The sequence below is a fragment of the Aethalodelphis obliquidens genome, unplaced genomic scaffold (genome assembly GCF_003676395.1).
Source record: "Aethalodelphis obliquidens isolate GAN/ISIS:26980383/991018 unplaced genomic scaffold, ASM367639v1 scaffold7, whole genome shotgun sequence".
Taxonomy (NCBI): Eukaryota; Metazoa; Chordata; class Mammalia; order Artiodactyla; family Delphinidae; genus Aethalodelphis; species Aethalodelphis obliquidens.
Genome location: NW_020837951.1, coordinates 42,142,876 through 42,161,541, shown reverse-complemented (window position 1 = coordinate 42,161,541; position 18,666 = coordinate 42,142,876). Strand labels below are relative to the sequence as shown.

Here is an 18,666-nt window from a genome sequence, read left to right as displayed (position 1 = left end):
AGCTGAAGTCTAACGAAACAGTATTTTTCCTTATAATATGCAATGAACTCTCTTCTACTCAACTGCATTCTGTCTTCCCTAGGCGATTCCAGACACTTGTATTAAAAAAAAAAATTGCTGAACAAGACCCTTTAAATTGATTTCATACCCAGTGATGGGTCTTGATGTACTGAAGAAAAATACTGTGGGTATTCTCTATCCCTTCACTGATTTGGACCGTTGTCTCCTCAGTCATACTACAATAGCAAATACCTTGCAAGGCTGGGCTAAAACGTCTCTATGGCCAAATGGACGCACAGTTTTGAAATCTTGCTGTAGAAGTCCTGAGTGGCAAAAGGATACTTGATTCGTTACATCTAATTCATCTTTAAGAAAACACTATCTCCACTGAAAATCAGCTGCAAACATTTTCCTTTTATAAATGCCAAATTCATATGTTAAAGAAGTAATCTTACAATTCCTTTCCGTCAATGTACAAAAATCCCTAATGCATGGACCAACAACTTATTGTACTGACCCCTGTATTTGTTATAGGATTATCAAGAACAGATGTTGTGGACACCCAATCTTAAATGGAAAATATGAAAAACAAGCAAGCCAGCAAGTGAACCGGCCTCTTTCCAACAGTTTAAATCCTAATGTAGTTTTACTTAGTTAGCAAATATAGACGAGGCCTTCATAAGAACATTTGAAATGTCAAGAGGTTTTGGTGATAATATAATCCCATTAGTAATTATCAGGCTATCATCAGTATGTAACTTAGAAATAATATGAAACAGTCAAGTTCATTTCCAAGATGGTATTCAGAGGCCGACCCCATGCCATCTCTTCTCTAGAGGGAGTGGCTCGACCTTTCCTGAATAGGCCTGTATTTTTTGGTTTATTGCCTTTATCTCCACCATTCTCTCTGATTGGAATATCCTTAATCCTTATCTCCCTCTTATGAAAATTGGCCTATTTCAAGTTTCAGCTTAAAAGCCACCTCTTTGGGCTTCCCTGGTGGCGCAGTGCTTAAGAATCTGCCTCCCAATGTAGGGGACACAGGTTCGAGCCCTGGTCCGGGAAGATCCCACATGATGGGGAGCAACTAAGCCCATGTGCCACAACTACTGAACCTGTGCTCTAGAGCCCGTGAGCCACAACTACTGAAGCCCACGTGCTCTAGGGCCCGTGCTCCGCAACAAGAGAAGCCACCGCAATGAGAAGCCTGCACACCGCAACGAAGAGTAGCTCCTACTCCCCGCAACTAGAGAAAGTCCATGTTCAGCAACGAAGACCCAACACAGCCAAAAAAAAAAAAAAAGCCACCTCTTTCTTGAAGCCTCCCCACTCATCAAGCTGGAAAAAAAAAATCTCTGAAATCACCAATGGCTTGTTAACATCACTTGTGATATTAACTTCCCTTGACTTTTCAATATATTTATTCATGTATATGTTATATCAACGCTGATGGACCACGAGCTTCTTGGAGGGTAAAGGCTGTGTCTTACTTACTTCTTATCTCTTCCAACACCCTAACATCACCTTGTCATGGCAGGTGATCAAGAAGTATTTGTTGGGTGAGTGCACATTTTGAACAAGGGTGAAAAAGGGAACATATCTGAAACGGTGGCAGTGATACTACTCTAAAGTGACTGAAATACATACTCATGAGTCAAATAAAGGGAGACCCAGTACTGCTTTGGCTTTCCAAGTTATTCCTTTACAAATCTTTTCCCTTTTATAGTCTAAAGAGCAGGCATCATGTAGTCACTGGAATTCTATTTAGCAATTAGAGGTGATTAAGGGAGCTACTGGGCACCTGCTTTCAATATTATTCCAGGCATGGGAATCAGTAATATCCTACCTTTCCCAACACACTGCCTAATACCTTGATTTTGGAAGAGTCTGCCCAGCTTTCTTTGTGGTCTTGCTTTGCTAAGGTCTGCAGGGATTCCACACATTCTGTGGAGGTGTTGCCAAAAGAACAGAAATATTCTAGAGTGGGTTGGGTGGCTTCTCTGATTGAATATGTGGCTCTGAAGTAATCCTGTACCGAGGTCTAACTCTAGGTAAGCCTGACAGGTAACCAGTAAAATGAACAAGTAGATGCTGTAATCTTCGTTTAAGCAATTTGAATGATCTCTGAGATAGCTGAGTGTGTTTTGTAAAGCCCAGTAAAGGAAAGACATGAATAACGGTGGTTAGCCTAGAAGTAGGCAGAAATTCTATAATGGGGTGGGGGGTGGCCTGGGGACAGAGGGGTACAGAGAGTCGTGACCTCATTCAAAGCAATGCTGCCCCCTGTGGATACCAAGAGTCAACCTGTATCAACAGCTCTCCCTTCTCCTTAGTAATAAACAAGGAAGAACTTTCACTTCCTGTAATTTCAATTTGATGGTTGTTGCCCAGAAGACTAGGAAATGAGGTGAGGAACAGAGAGACCTCCAAAAAAAACCCAAAAAACAGGCCACCCAAGTGAAGTTATTATATTAATTCTCGCACTGTAGCTCTGCCAAGGGAAATGTGAAAATGAATTTGAAATGAGGTGCCACTATCCTGATATATGACAGCTGCAGGTATGCCGTGCCTGTATTCAGGCCATGTGAGGGACGCATATATCAAATAGTGCTGCTAAATGCTTCCCTTGGAAGTGGACGACAAAATGACTTTCTCTAAAGTCTTCTGCGCACAGTGTGAAGGAAAAGCTCATTTAAAAAAATCTGTAGTCACTTGTAAGTTAATCACCCTGGCAAGTATTTGTTTGCAGTTGAATTGTCAAACAGATAATAAAACAAGACAAACATGGTGTACAGAGGTCTCTCAGCAAAACTGCAGTAAATGTACCTCAGTAAAAATGGCAGGAGCATTCAAATGTACTATAGAATCTGAAAAACTTAAAGAAAGTGTTCAACGGTTCATTAAGAGCCTTATTTAAAAGTGACTTTGAGACTTAGGAGTGTCCCATTCATTGACGGGTTATAGTAACTGGCATTGAGCAGGTAGAGTAGGTACTCAATAAATGTTTCCTAATCAGTGAACTGCCAGGCTATTAAAAGTTCTGATAGGACTGATGTGAACACTGTTTTACACTCCCACTCAAGCATTAAGAAATAAACAGGAAGGGAACACTGAGTTCACCCAGACCCAATCTCCTCTGTTTATAGCGGCTCCAACTGCAACCTGCAGAGGTTGAAGAACTGGCTCCAAAATCCACAGAGCATTTCTGGTGATGCCAAGGCTACAATTCGGTTTTCTCACCCCTCAGTCCAAGGCTCGTCATTTTCTTGTTTTGCTACATAGAACTGTCTCTGTCCATTGTTAAACCTTGTACCCCTGAGGTGTCTGTGCAAACCTGGCTTTCTATAGACATTATTCTGCCTATGATTTTTGTTTACTACTCCAAAGTGATTTTTAAATTGAGGGCAATTTCAGAATCAGTGTTCTTATAGATGCATTTGCTGAGGATTTTTTTTTCCCCATAAATAGGAAGAGTAGGGAATCTGAAGTTCAGTTTTGAAGTGACATTGCTCAGACACATACTTGAGGTACACATTCTTCAGTATGACCACTGGGAGGTGGTATACTCATTAATATAAGCACACACACGTGCATGTGTGTACAGGTGTGTTTTGACAAAGTTTTCAGGATAAGAGATGAAATAGCTGCAGGAGGCACATCTTACCATTCACTTTTTACCGGAGTCTAACATGTTTTCCTGGCTTTAGGATGACAGACGGTCCTTTTATGAAACTGTCAGTCACGCTTACTTTGCATACGGATGGCTCTGTGGATGCCACTGCTTTCAAGATGATCAGGGCTAAGATTAAGAGTTTCTCTTTAACTAGAGAGCAAATAAGCTTTCACGGATTAAAAGATGCCTGCAATCAGATATTTCACATATATATAAATCGAATTTATATATATTTAAAATTTGCATATTTAAATATATATTATATTTATATTATGTATAAATATATTATAGATTTATATTATGTATAAATATAAAATTGTTTTGGGAGGATTCTTGGGAATGCGGTGAGATGACTGGGGGTGACAGGGAGAGGAAGTACAGTCTGATAGTTTAAACCATACTCAAGAGGTAGGTAAAACTACTTTTTTCCCTAGGGAAGTCTAGAAATACCACTACGGTGTTTATCTGATGATCATGTTTATCATTATTTAACATGCTTCCTAAAACCATTATTACATAATATGAATGACAAAAAAGACAGTGGATATTCTCCCTTGAAAAACCAAAATATCTAAATAAACTGAAATGTTCATAAGCCACTGGGATATTTAACAATGTTAAATTACTCTGTGTTTACACTAAATACTGTAATGGTTTCCTGATTGTTTTGGCCACGCCACATGGCTTGTGGGATCTTAGTTCCCCAACCAGGGATCGAACCCAGGCCCACGGCAGTGAGAGCACGAAGTCCTCAACACTGGACCACCAGGGAAGTCCCGATTTCCTAATCGGAAACAGTAAAAGCAAAATCTCTCAGAATTCTCCTGTCCTGATGTTATCTTTATCAAACTACTTTCCTTTCTTTGTGTGTGGGGATCGACTTCACAATGCCAAAGTCAGGCAAAATATTTCTTATGAAAGCAAAATCACGGTCTTTCCCCCGTGAGCCCTGATGAGTGGAGTACTGAGAAGTAACATTGGAAGAGTGTGGGGAGACCAAATTAAAAAGGGATGTTCAGGCTTTCCTGGTGGCGCAGTGGTTAAGAATCCGTCTGCCAATGCAGGGCACACAGGTTCAAGCCCTGGTCTGGGAAGATCCCACATGCCGTGGAGCAGCTAAGCCCGTGTGCCACAACTACTGAGCCTGCGCTCTACAGCCCGTGAGCCACAACTACTGAGCCCACGTGCCACAACTACTGAAGCCTGTGAGCCTAGAGTCCGTGCTCTAAAACAAGACAAGCCACCGCAATGAGAGGCCTGTGCACCACAACGAAAAGTAGCCCCCGCTCGCCGCAACTAAAAAGAAAGCCCGCGCGCAGCAATGAAGACCCAACACAGCCATAAATAAATAAATAAATAAATAAATAAATAAATAAATAAATAAATAAATAAATAAAAAAAATAAAATAAAATAAAATAAAATAAAATAAAAAGGTATGTTCAAGATCCTGGAGTCTCTGTGCTGGCAAACTCCTACCTGTTGTTAGGTGTCTGCCCAGTCATGCTTCCTCAGGACTAGGTCCCTCCAACCCAGGGTTAGGTGCCTTTTGTTTCCTTCCCCATGTCACCCGTACGTACTGCTATGGAAATGCTTTGCTGCCACTCTGCACTATCACTGCCCACTTACTTGAGTGTCTCCTCTACTGGGCTGGGGGCTTCTTAAGGACAGGGGTAATATCTAGAGCATCCTAAGCATCTTAGCTTATTTCCTGGAACACTTCATAAATATTTCTTAACAAAATAAATAGGCATTTTATATGTATTGTCTAACTTAACATTCATAACAAGTTCCCAAATTATAACCGTTATTTTATTTTAATGAGCCAGTAAAAAAACAAAACAAAACAAAAAAAGACAGAGAGAGAGAGAGAGGAAGGATTACTGAGCTGCAGAATTTCCTTTGTTCTGCCATAATCATCCTCCCTCCCGGGTCTGGATATAAGAACAGGACCTTGACGGCAGATACCACCACACGATCCTGGGTAATGGGCATATTATGACCAGGTAAGTAACGCTTTTTTGCTATGTAAGCGTCCTTCATAGGATAGGGGATCTACAGGAGTTAGTAATAGGAAAGATGGTTCTAAGACCTGCTAAGTAGGTCAAATTAGGAAACTTACTTCAAGGGTTAATTATAACCTGGATGGAAGCCATGTGGCACAGTTGTGGATTTCTGAAAACCAAAACTGCTGACAGCACTTGACCAGGAGTCTGGTCTGCCCCTATGGCAGAGACCTGTCACTGTCCAACCGAATGGGTTTCTCCCTCCTCCTTTAATAACAGAATTGTAGCCAGAGGCCTGACTTCCCAGCTAGACTCCATGTCCAAGCATCTCTTGAAATTACATGTGACCATCTGACTGAATTCTTACAAACGGGACATGCCAGTCTGGGTCTGGGGCTTAGACAGCAGATATAATCCCACATGCTGTCCTCTACTTCCCGCTGACTGAAACCTGATGGGGTGGTGACCCAGCTTCAACTGCCCACTTGATAACCATGCCTAAGGAATGTGGAGCGATGACCTGAGGGAACCTGGGCTCCTGACTGGCCACCAGCAGCAGACCTGCTGGGCTGAACTGGCTTGCTTCCTTAGAAAAGAAATTAGCGTCTATAACTCTTTAAGCCCCTGAATTTTCAGGACGCTTTCTTATAGCAGTTGAGCTTTCCCTTAACTAATAAATTCTCTAAGGAAAAACTTGAAGTAGGAGGAGATGGTGGCCTCATTTCCCCTTCACATTTCTGAGCTTCAAGTTTCCTTATCTGTAAAATAAGAAGGGTAACTGAAATCCTTTCTGGCTCCAAAATTCTATGATTCATCATTATTCTCCTTCCCATGAGACCTATCCAATCCCACCCTAATAAGCACTCTGCTTCCTCAAGTTTGCTTTCACTGGGCCTTGTCAAAGTCTGCTCCATGGCTTTCATTTACACTGATAACAGCTTGTTATCTCAACTTGGAGCTTGTGTCATTTACTGAGGATCAAAGCCTTAAATTGAGCTCATATTTGAAAGTTCAGGTACCAACTGGAATTGATGAGATTTTGGAAAGGCAAGGACTCCATGAAATTATTCTATTGAAATGGAACTTTCAAGTTAAGCTCTGCTTGTATTAAAACATAAACATGCTGTAAATTTGTAGTAACTGTCTTCTAACAGACTAAAATCTATCCTGAGTACTACAAACTGCACCCCATTTATTTATTTTTATCAGCAAAGGAATCATCCTCAAGGACGTTTGGTCACATAATGATTTCTCTCACTTCCGGCTACCCCAATAATTTACCTTTACCAGACCTGCAAATCATCATCAACTTTCTACCAGTTTAAAAATCTCTTCCCCATGTTTCCACAATTACTCCCATACCACTGAGTCATTTTCTCTCCCTTTCTGCCTGGTCTCTAGCTCATAAATAACTTCCTATTAGGAAGAGAACTGCTAATATGACTTTCACATCTGTTATCTCTTAGAGCCCAGTATCTGCTCTTATAGGCTCAGGCCTCCAATTCTTACCAGCATAGAAAATACTCACTACATTATTTTCTACCACTACTACCAAGCCATGAGCTGTCACCACACAGCTCTCACTGCCTCCTGGATATCAACTTGTATAAGGACCTTATCAACCAAAACTGCATTTCTGGCTTCTACCAGCTGTGTGAGTCCCTGAGCTACACAAATGTTCTCCAATTTCACTAGCTGCACACAAACCTCCCACTGGCTTATCGATTTTTTCAATTTCCAAGAGTCCAATAACTAGCTCCAGGCACACTTGAAGTCCTTTTTTAGTTCTTCCCAATCAACATACAGCTCCCCAACATATAAATATCACACACATTTGAACTGCTTTGAAATTTTCTAAGCCTGCTAAATCCATATATGTCCCTAAAAGCTAAAAGCAAAATTCTAAAAGATACAAATATCAATCGTTCCAACTATAATAGTTCTTGATTAACTACTTAGTCTAAAAATATTATGTAAATTTAAGTCAAGTCAAAGTCAAAAAGTTTATTGGAAACCTCAAGTACAAAGGATTATTTCCCTCCAGCAGTGGGGGGCACCTTTAAATGTCCTTGCTATGCAAGGACATTTGCCCTACATTTTCTTTCAGAATTTTATTTTTACCCATTTTCAAATTATCCTTTCCTTTATACAAGTTGCATGTGTTTTGACATGATTTTCCTTAAAGTTACTCAGCATAGGCATCAACATGTGAGTTAAAGCAGCAACTCAATTAAAAGCCCTGAACACATTACAAACGTTCTGAACACTATGCCAAGGAATTCATTCAAGAAACATTTCACAAGGAAAAAGTAGGTGTACATTTAGATGGCATAAATGATATGTATGGCACATGTTTTGTTTAAATTTTAATTAGTTTATTTCTGGCTGCATTGGGTCTTTGTTGCTGCTTGCGGGCTTTCTCTAGCTGCAGTGAGCAGGGGCTACTCTTCGTTGTGGTGTGCGTGCTTCTCACTGCAGTGGCTTCTCTTGTTGCAGAGCACGGGCTCTGGGTGCATGGGCTCAGTAGTTGCGGCATGAGGGCTCAGTAGTTGTGGCATGCGGGCTCAGTAGTTGTGGCTCGTGGGCTCTAGAGCACAGGCTCAGTAGTTGTGGTGCATGGGCTTAGCTGCTCCGCAGCATGTGGGATCTTCTTGGACCAGGGCTCCAACCTGTGTCCCCTGCATCGGCAGGCGGATTCTTAACCACTGCACCACCAGGGAAGTCCCAACACATCTATGTTTTAATGGTTACTAAATATCAAAGTACTAATTTCTAAACTAAATTCATTGCTATATTTTGAAATGAAAATTACATATACAAGGTAAAAAAATTTTAACATCAAAAAATATACAGAGACTTCCCTGGCGGTGCAGTGGTAAAAAATCCGCCTTCCAATGCAGGTGACGTGCGTTCAATCCCTGGTCAGGGAACTAAGATCCCACATGCCGTGGGGCAACTAAGCCCGTGTGACACAACTACTGAGTTTGCACCTCAACGAAAGAGTCCATGTGCCACTGACTGCAGAGCCCGTGCAGCCTGGAGACTGTGCACCACAACTTGAGAGAGGAAACCCGCACGCCGCAACTAGAGAGAAGCCTGCACGCTTCAAGGAAAGATCCTACACGCCTCAAAGAAGATCCCGCGTATCGCAACTAAGACCCGACACAGCCAAAAAAAAAAGAAAAAAAATACAAAGAAAAATAGGAATTCCTTCCACCCCAGATCCATATTACTTCCCATTTTTTCCTGTAGCATTTCAGAAAAATGTTATGTACATACAAACATATAATATGTATTTAGGTATATATAATTTTTAGATAAATGGAAGTATACTATATGTATTGTCTATGCTTTGTTTTCACTTAATTATATGCTTTTGAGACTACTCTATGTTAGCACACGTAAACCTAGCTTACACGTTTTTTAAAGAGCTTGAATAATTTTCTGAGTCAGTCATTTTGATCTCAAGACCAAAGATCAAGATGATCTTTTCATCTCTGCACATAAGTTTTTGTACAAATGTGCACAAATAAGTAAAACTGCTGAGGCAAAGGATGTGTATTTAAAATTTTGAAAGATATCCAAAATTTCTTTCAAAAGAGACTGCTGTATATTTAATTTAAAAAACAAATCATGTTGTTTGTAAAGACTAAAAACAGCCCATTAAAAAAAAATACAGATAAAAATAAATAAAAGAACTCAACAGAGTGTCCTTAGGATATGAACCAATCTGGATATGTACAAAGTACTTTCTTGGCAGAATTCTACAGACCGCCCTTGAAAATACATATTTCAGATTTTATAGATCAATGTTATGTTTTACAGATCAACGTAAACATGGCATTCAAAACAACGTCATGCAAATTTTATCAATAATGCAAACCTAATGCCATTATGTGCAGAGCAAAACTCGATTTTACGGCTCTATCGTTAAACATTTTAGTAAATCGTTATTTTTTGGCTTTTCAATGAGTAATTAGAAAACACCTGGATGTTAAATGAACATGACAAATCCGAAGTCGTCTTCTATAATTTCCGTTAAATTCAATCATAGCAAAAGTGAACTTTCTTCATGAGGTATTTTTCAAAACAAAACACAAAGCTGGGATATAGTCCCTTGCCAATCAGGATTCTGAGATAACATGTTTTTCTTCTCATATGCCAAATATTTAAAAGCCCCTGTTCTGCTCGGGTTCCTTAATCAACAAGTGCAGGATGTGACTCTAATTACTACTCGCTCTACTGCAGACGTGAGGCAGGTCTGTGGAACAGGGCAGAGGATGGACTGACTTACGCACCCTCCTTTAATACGTAACCCAGGAAACCAGGCCCTCAACCCTGGGATAACTTAGGAAAAGGCCAGACCGTGACACAGATATTTTCCAGATAGCTAGAAGAATGAAACAAAGGAAAAGGCTAGTAACAGAAGCACAGCAGCTGGTTGGAAACTTTTGAAAATGTAAAACGAAGCTCAAGATTGCAACGTGTGTACTGAATAAGGTAAACCATGAAAAGGGAGCAAGGTTTTCGCTCCCTTAGCCTTCAAGAACTATGACATGCTGTGATAAGAATATTCTATGGGCAAAGCCATTTAAACTGTTTTCCCCCTAACCCTGTTTTCTGTGAGGCAATGATCTTGCCTTCTGTGATTTTGCTAATTGCTGTACTTTTCAAGGAGGTAACTCTGACTTTGGTGAGGGATTACTGTATTGTGAGAGATCAAATGTGAAGACATATCATTTACATTCATCACAAGGGTAAACAAAAACGGTTACTCTGAACATTACTGAGCTGTACAAATATAAAGTTGAAAATGTCCTGCCTGGTGGGATGATTCTGTAAACAGACAGACATGGAGTGAAAAGCAAAGCACAATGGTAATACAGCCACAATTTACCGAGGGAGAAGACAGGTGAGAAACTGTGTGAAAATCCGTAAATGATTATCAGCCTTGAGCACTGCAAGCTGCTCTGGGAAGCCTATATAAATGTTCCACTTAAGTGCTATTTTTATACATTCTGCAATACATTGCTATAAAGTAGTAGTATCTTGTTAGTAATTCTGGTTTCCTTTTGTTTGTTTGTTTTTTTGCGTGCGCGGGCCTCTCACTGTTGTGGCCTCTCCCGTTGCGGAGCACAGGCTCCGGACGCGCAGGCGCAGCGGCCATGGCTCACGGGCCCAGCCGCTCCGCGGCATGTAGGATCCTCCCGGACTGGGGCACGAACCCGCATCCCCTGCATCGGCAGGCAGACTCTCAACCACTGCGCCACCGGGGAAGCCCCAGTAGTTCTGTTTTAATTGCAGGCTTATGTATCATTGGTACTGTTCAGTACAAATACTAGTGAAAGTGAAAGTTGCAAAAAGGTTAAAAATGGTTAGCTGGTGCCCAGATTTTATCCAACACCATGAGAAAAGGTAAATAAGAATTCACATCATTCTACTGTGGAAAAAGAAATACAAAGCTATGTCCCAAACTAGAAAATAAGATTTACGTCAGGGAAATATCAGGCTTCTGAACTAAATTTTTATATAATTACAGAGCTTAAGGATTATCTGCATACATTTAATGCAACCTCTTAATTTAATGATAAGGGTACCAGGACTTGGATATTAAATGACTTTCCCAAGATTAATGGGTAAACTAGTGGAATTCTGTTTTCCTTATCTGGAGCCCAAGGATCGTTCACAAGAGCAATATAATATCTTGCTCACTTCCAGAGTTTCCTATACTCATGGAAGAAGCTACACTACCCTAGGCCCTAGCACACTCTAGGACAGTCTGGGAAGACTTCCTAATAGTAATAAGTGGCAACATGGGGAATTAGATTAAGTACCAGATGGGGAGTAAAAGCCTGGCTTCATCGGTAACTAGCAGTGACTTTGGGAAAGTTACTTAACCTAATTGGATCCCAATTTTCTCATTTTATAAGAAGAAGGTCAAAAGAGGTGAACTCTAACCTTCGGTTCTGACATTTTCTAAATGTGATCACTTTATCCAAATTAACACAAATACCGTATTTTTGTGAAGCAACAAGTCTCTGTCAGGACAACTTTGGAGTTTACCTTCATCTTTATGCAAATACTTCCTGCTGTAGCTCGAGTACCATCTAGTGGACATTTGGCTGACTTGACAGCCAAGAGTAATAAAAATCTGAATTTACAAAAGTGCTAAAAAGAATTATTTATCTATTTTAAAAAAAACCGAAGGACTGGAAGGGCATCCAAAGGTCGTACTGATCATTCTCCCTGACTTCACGGTGGATCAAAAATAACTATCACTGACATATGAGAATCTATCTTCTTATTACTGAAGTGATTTGAGCGCCATTATTAGTATGCTAGAAGAACAATGACTTCAAGAAGTTGATATCACTTATGGAGTGTGAGAAAATATTTGCAAATCATATACCACACAGTTTAATACCTAAACTATATAAATAACTTACAACAGCAACAAAACAGCAACAAAAACCTGAGTCAACGGAATTGAAAAGACATTTCTCCACAGATGACGTACAAATGGCCAATAAGCACATAAAAAGATATTCAACATCACTAATCACTAGGGAAATCAAAATTACAGCGAGATATTATCTCATATCTATTAGGATTGCTACTATAAAAACAAAACAAAACCCAAAATAGTAAGTGCTGGGCAAGGATGTAGTGAAGTTCGAACCTTTATACATTGCTGGTGGGAACATGAAGTGGTACAGCCACTATGAAAGACAGTACGGCGGTTTCTCAAAAACTTACAAATAGAATTACCATATAGTCCAGCAATTCCACTTCTGGGTAAAAGAAAGAATTGAAAGCAGTAATGCAAAAGAACTGAAAGCAGGAACTTGAACAAATATTTATATACCCATTTCACAGTAGCATTATTCAAATAGCCAAAAGGTAGAAACAACCCAAATGTCCATTGATGGATGAATGGATAAACAAAATGTGGTGTACACATACAATGAAATATTATTCAGCCTCAAAAAGGAAGGAAACTCTGACATATACTATCAATACATGGGTGAACCTTTAAGAAATTATGCTAAGCAAAATAAGTCAGTCAAAAAAGGACAAATAATGTATGATTCCACTTATGAAATACCTAGAGTAGTCAAATTCCTAGAGACGGAAAGTAGAATGGTGATTGTCAGGGGCTGGAGGAAAGGGGTAGTAGGGAGTTAAGGCTTAATGGGTTCAATTTCAGTTTGTAAAGATGAAAAAATTCTGGAAATGGATGGTGGTGATGGCTGTACAACAATGTGAATATTCTTAACACCACTGAACTGTACACCTAAAAAAATGGTAAAATTTATGTATTTTTCACTATAGTAAAAAAAAATTGGTATCAGTGTGAAGCAAAAGGTCTGTTTTTAAAGAAGACTCTTGTTGCCTTAAAACTTTTATTTTTAAACTCTCCTAGTTCTTTTCCAGTGCTTTAGAGTTCAGATATAATACATCATTAACTCAAAATGCATATGGAGAGAGTGAATTTTTCTTGATAACTGTTGAAACACTTGCAAAAGGGGAAGGTGTACTTTCAGGAATCTGGGAGAAAGAAAACAAATATCATCAGCCCTTGTGATTGTTGACTAATAAACAATGCACATCTGATGAGACTTCTGGGTATCCCCGACTTTCTGAGTTTGATCCAGAAGGGAGAGGTGCTAACCGTGCAAATGCTCACTCTCACTCTGTTTCAGGCTGGGCTCAGCACCAGGGGGACATCCAACCATGGTGCTCTGATGCCGAAACGCCAGTTATGTAGTTTTGCTGCCACTGTCTGAAGCCCAAGAGCAGTGTAAGCTAGGGACAGCTGGAGCTGCCTCTGCTGGAGGGGACCAGCATTCTATAAAGAGTGACTGCCTCTGAGTGAGTACCCTTTGCTCTTGCTTTCAACAAGGTAGCTGCATGGGATCTCTGGGGGAGGGGGGGGAGGGCTACAAAGAATGGCTGTCCTTATTAGCAAAAATTAATTAACTTTAGGTTCTGATAAGCCCTTTCCAGCGCCTTTCCCTTCCGAAATACTCTCTGTGCTCCTGTACTTAAGTTTCTCTACAAAATCTACCTTTGGGAAGAGATACTGGGCAAATGACATAACCCTAATATGTAAGTGTCAGGGGAAGCTTGATGTGTGACTGGCATTTTAAAATGAGGTCTGACAAAAGCCAAATGTAGGAACCTTCCTTAACTTTGGAATTCCTGATGTCAGTGAGCTGGAAAGGGGACGAACTGGGAGAAGGTATGGTGGTCCTCTGGGTTCCTCTAAAGCCGGGTTTTCCAACCTCGGCACTGTTGACAATTGGGGCAGGATAATTCTTCATTCTGGGGGGGTGGTCCTGTGCATTGCAGGATGTTTAGCAGAACCCTGACCTTTCCCACCAGATGCCAGTGGCACCCCTCCAACTGTGAGACCCAAAGATGTCTCCAGACATTGGCAAACATTCCCTGGCAGGGGCAAAGCAGCCTCCCCCCAACCCTGTTGTATAGCCACTGTAAACATACCATGTAGGTGGTCAGCTGCTCTGCCAATATGCATCACTAGCCATTCTTGCCAAGGAGCTTATAATCTCACTAAGGAATCCAGATCTACGCTGAAACTATTAGAAAACACGCCAACATATAAGATTAAGTGCTCAAAAGTTAAACAATGACAGTAACTCTTGTCAGATTTCCACAAGAGCCTTCCAGTGCAATTTGATAAAATGGAATGAGAATATTAATGTCTAAGGAGAAGTCTCTCTTTTTAAGATGAGAAATCTGCTTAAAGGAAAAGGAATAATATAGATCTCAAATTGGTCTATTTTCACAGGATCTCATGTGCCAAACCTTCCACCTTCTTTATTCCCCTTCAGCCCACCCTGAATATTTAATCAAGACTGTTAAATCTTGAAGTCATGGTCCCCTCTGCCCCCATTTGCTCCTTCTGGAAGGGAGTAAGTCCTAAAATAGCCTCTAAATGTAGGAAATTCATCGAGTTTTAATGTTTCGAGGTTGTAGCTTTTGAAAACAAGGGCCTGTATTACCCTGGAAGGAAGGGAGCAAAGCTGGCCTTTGTCCCTTGAACCCCACTGTAGTGCCCTATATTAAACAGTTCAACTAGAACAAATCTGCCACACAGCACAGAAAGGGAATAGGAGAAACTGCAAACTCCCCTCAACCTCCACACAGCTCTGTATCCCAGGCAGGCAGAAGGTCCAATAAGAATGCATGAGTTTCTCACCTACGGAGAATGTTGTACTCTCTCAAAAGAAGAATATAGATTGTAATAATTCCAACAAGAATTACCTTTTCTCAAAGAAACAGGCTCTTAATGGGGACTGTGTACTTGAATAACGAAATAGCAACGAGTACTTGTTTCTCCTCGTGACGATGCACGCTGGTTAATGGGACTGAATGATGAGCAAAATGATCGGCACAACTTGAGAAATTTCAGGTTAGTTTAAGAATTTAGCATATGATCTGGAATATTAGGAATTCTGTGTTAATTTTGGTGTTTCAAGTGATATATATCATTCAACAAGATTAGGTTTCAAATTTATCTTTAGTGTTTCAAAAGGTACTCTCGAGATGAGTGAGAGGAGAAAGGCGAAGATGACATCTATTGATGAAAATTCATTCACTGTCTACAGAACAGAATGATTTTTATCCAATTAGATGTTGGTTCGTTTATAATGTGCTCGCTGCCTGGAGGATTTGTGGAAAGGTAGGTAAATACGTCACTTCACATGCCAAGACCCCAAAACGCACAATCTCAAATGAAACCAGAGACCAGAGTCTGCTGGACTCAAAAAAACAGGGAACTCATTATTAGTGTCAACAACAGGCCTTTGTCAGAAAAGGCTCCCTCCCCCTGGTTCTTTTTTCATGACTGTCTTTCCCTTTGAAAGAGCTCACTTCTGTGTGAGCTAGCGTCTGAAATTCCAACCTGTGAGTCACTTCTAGCTGGATGGCTGAAACCGCTCTCAACTCCAGCTCCAACACCTTAGGAGCTTTCCCTTTTGCTCTGACAAGTTCCAGAGCAAGACCTCCGGCGAGACCTCCCTTCGCAGTGGGAAAGCAACTTAACGCATGAAACCTCTGGTCATTTTAGTGAATCTGAATTAAACATAATTAAACAAAAGATTATATGTGTTTTATATCTGTGCCAAAGGGACTCTTACTGGGCACTGGGTAATTTGGACATTTAATCACAAAGCAAAGGTAAAACTGTTTGAAGATTTTTGTTTTTCAGGTGACAAAAAAATAAAACATGCTTCACCCTTTCCCTCTGTAGTTTTTAATCAGTGGGGGTTTTCTTGTAGGGGTGTGTTAGGGGTGGGGTGGGTCTAGCCATTAACTTAGTTCCACGGACAACTCTAAGGTGAGCTGAGAGGCGCACTGGCACGTGAACACTATATGTCAGCAACTCAGTTTAATGAATACACAACCTGTACCTTTTAAATCTGATGCTGTCTCTTTCCCTTCAGCAAGTTGACAGCCTATTTAAAGGAAGCAGGACCAGAGAGGGGATGGGGAGAAATGGGGCATACATTAAATGTAAGTTTGGGCTGCCACAGACTCAATGATTAGTTTCAGCCTGACCTCACTGGGCACGTCAGCCTGGCACCATTGGGGAAGTGAGGCAGGAATCAGCTGCTAATTATAGTATGTATTAACATGCTGCAAATTAATCAGGAAGAGCACATTTCGTGTCATTAAAAAAAAAAGAATTAAAACTAAGAGACATCAGGTGAAACTAAGTTTAACAGAGAATTAAAGATATATTCCTCTTGTCAGTATCACATGCCCCGTGAGCACAGGTGAGAGCGAAGAACGTCTACAGCTCTCCGGGTGGAGGCCAAACTGACTAGAACTACTGATCCCTCCGTTCAGTGTTTAGAGGACAGGACTGGCTACATAATTTGCAGGGCCCAGTGCAAAACAAAAATGCATGGCCCTTGTTCAAAAATTAAGACGGTGACGTCAGAGCGTTAAACCAAGAGTGGGACCCAGTGTGACTGCATGGGGCTGAACAACCTGCATGGGGCTGAACAACCTGCACGGGGCTGAACAACCTGGGAAGCGGGCCCTGGTAGTGGGAGAGACTTTGTATGTTAAAACATACAAACTGAGTGCAATTTATGGTTGCAGCTGTTTCTGACTATTACTTTTAGTAAACTGAGTCACAGGAAAAAATGTTCCCCTAGACTCTCCAACCGAAACCAAAACAGAAACCCAACTCCGTCACCTGAGAGGCTGGGGAGTGACTATTTCCCACCTGCTGCCGTGTACTACTCCAAACTCACTATTCTTCCCAACGCCTAGGTCAGCATGGAGGGTAAGATCCCAGTTACAAGCAGGCTACCTTCCCATTGATGACAGTCATTTATCAGTGAAGAGCATCGTGCAACGTAGACCTGGAATCTTTCTAAATTGCAATCTACATTTTAAATTGCACTTGGTCCAAACACACACAAATACCAATACAATGGAAACTAAAGTTTCATGAAACCATAATTCTCCTCACTGTAATATTCTTTGATATTTTCTATTCAGTTTGATGAAAATCTCTCCTATTTTATTTTTTAATGATACTACTCAGGACTCACCATACGGAATTCACAACCCAATAATGGTTCCAACTCACTACTAAAATCACAATTTGAAAACACTGTTACAGTGGCTATTGGTTTTACTCCGCCAGATGTGTTCTCCTCCACACACCCCAGTCTTCTGGCAATCCAATTTGCCTCTGACTACTAGGTCAATGTTAACTTACACTGAGACAGTCAACGTAATACATCAGCCATTCCCTGAGATTTTCAATTTTGAGCCGGAGTGGAAACTCCCACTTTCTCTTGGGTTGCTAAGCTGGAAAGATGCGATTCGGGGCTGTTTGAGGAGAAAAAAAGAGACAGATTCCCAACCAAATCCCTGGTTCAAGGAGCCTCTAAGGCAGCTTCCCAGTTGCATGAGCCACTATGTGTTTGAGCTAGTGTGCAAGAATTTTTCTCTTTTTTCAACTCCAAACTAATAACAAATACAAACACGATGATAAACAAAATCTCTAAGCAAATAACAAATAAGTTATGAAAATGAATAGCTGTACCTTAAAAGCCATACTGACTTCAGTTCCTCTTTTTTGCATTTTAAAACCTTTTCCTTCTGTAATTCTGAAAGGAATTTTCTTAAACGAAAGGTATTTTTTTTAGCATGTGCACAAATAACACTTTTTATCATGTTTTTATCTTATTGAACAAATATCAATTAGGCCTATTACTCTGGTTATAAGGCACAAATGTCAAATCAAAGAGTTCTCTTAAAGAATTCTTCTCTACTGAATTAACCACAGATGATGATATTTAGAAATAAAAGTTATAACAGCATTTCTTTCACCATTAGAATTATCGATAATATGAATTATATATATCTATCATTTACTGAATAGACATCTATGTTCTCCAGTAAGTTTATATGTTATTTATTTTAATAATCCTCATGACACCCTGAGACAAATAATATCCTCATTTTGTACATTAAAAGGGAGGCACGGGGATATTAATTTGTTCAAGATCACCCAGCTTGAGGGACTCCCCTGGTGGCGCAGTGGTTAAGAATCCGCCTGCCAATGCAGAGGACAGGGGTTCGATCCCTGGTCTGGGAAGATCCCACATGTTGCAAAGCAACTAAGCCCATGTGCCACAACTACTGAGCCTGTGCTGTACAGCCCACGAGCCACAACTACTGAGCCCATGTGCCACAACTACTGAAGCCCACGCACCCTAGAGCCCATGAGCTGCAACTACTGAGCCTGCATGCTGCAACTACTGAAGCTCGTGTGCCTAGAGCCTGTGCTCCGCAACAAGAGAAGCCACCTCAATGAGAAGCCTGTGCACCACAATGAAGAGTAGCCCCACTCACCACAATTAGAGAAAACCCGCATGCAGCAATGAAGACCCAACACACCGGAAGTGGGCGGGGGAGATTGCCCAGCTTGAAATGGGTGG

The 18,666-nt window shown here is 40.7% G+C and overlaps 1 protein-coding gene and 1 long non-coding RNA gene across 2 annotated transcripts in view; both read right to left on the bottom strand.

Moving 5' to 3' along the window:
* GNAQ (G protein subunit alpha q) overlaps positions 1 to 18,666 on the bottom strand; it is a 290,132-nt gene that overhangs the window by 30,916 nt on the left and 240,550 nt on the right. The window lies entirely within an intron of this gene.
* Positions 4,794 to 9,076, bottom strand: LOC113620022 (uncharacterized). Its single transcript, XR_003432627.1, has 3 exons — positions 8,732 to 9,076; positions 7,262 to 7,267; positions 4,794 to 4,822 (listed from the first exon to the last, which is right to left on the bottom strand). It is a non-coding gene; the product is annotated as an uncharacterized LOC113620022 (long non-coding RNA).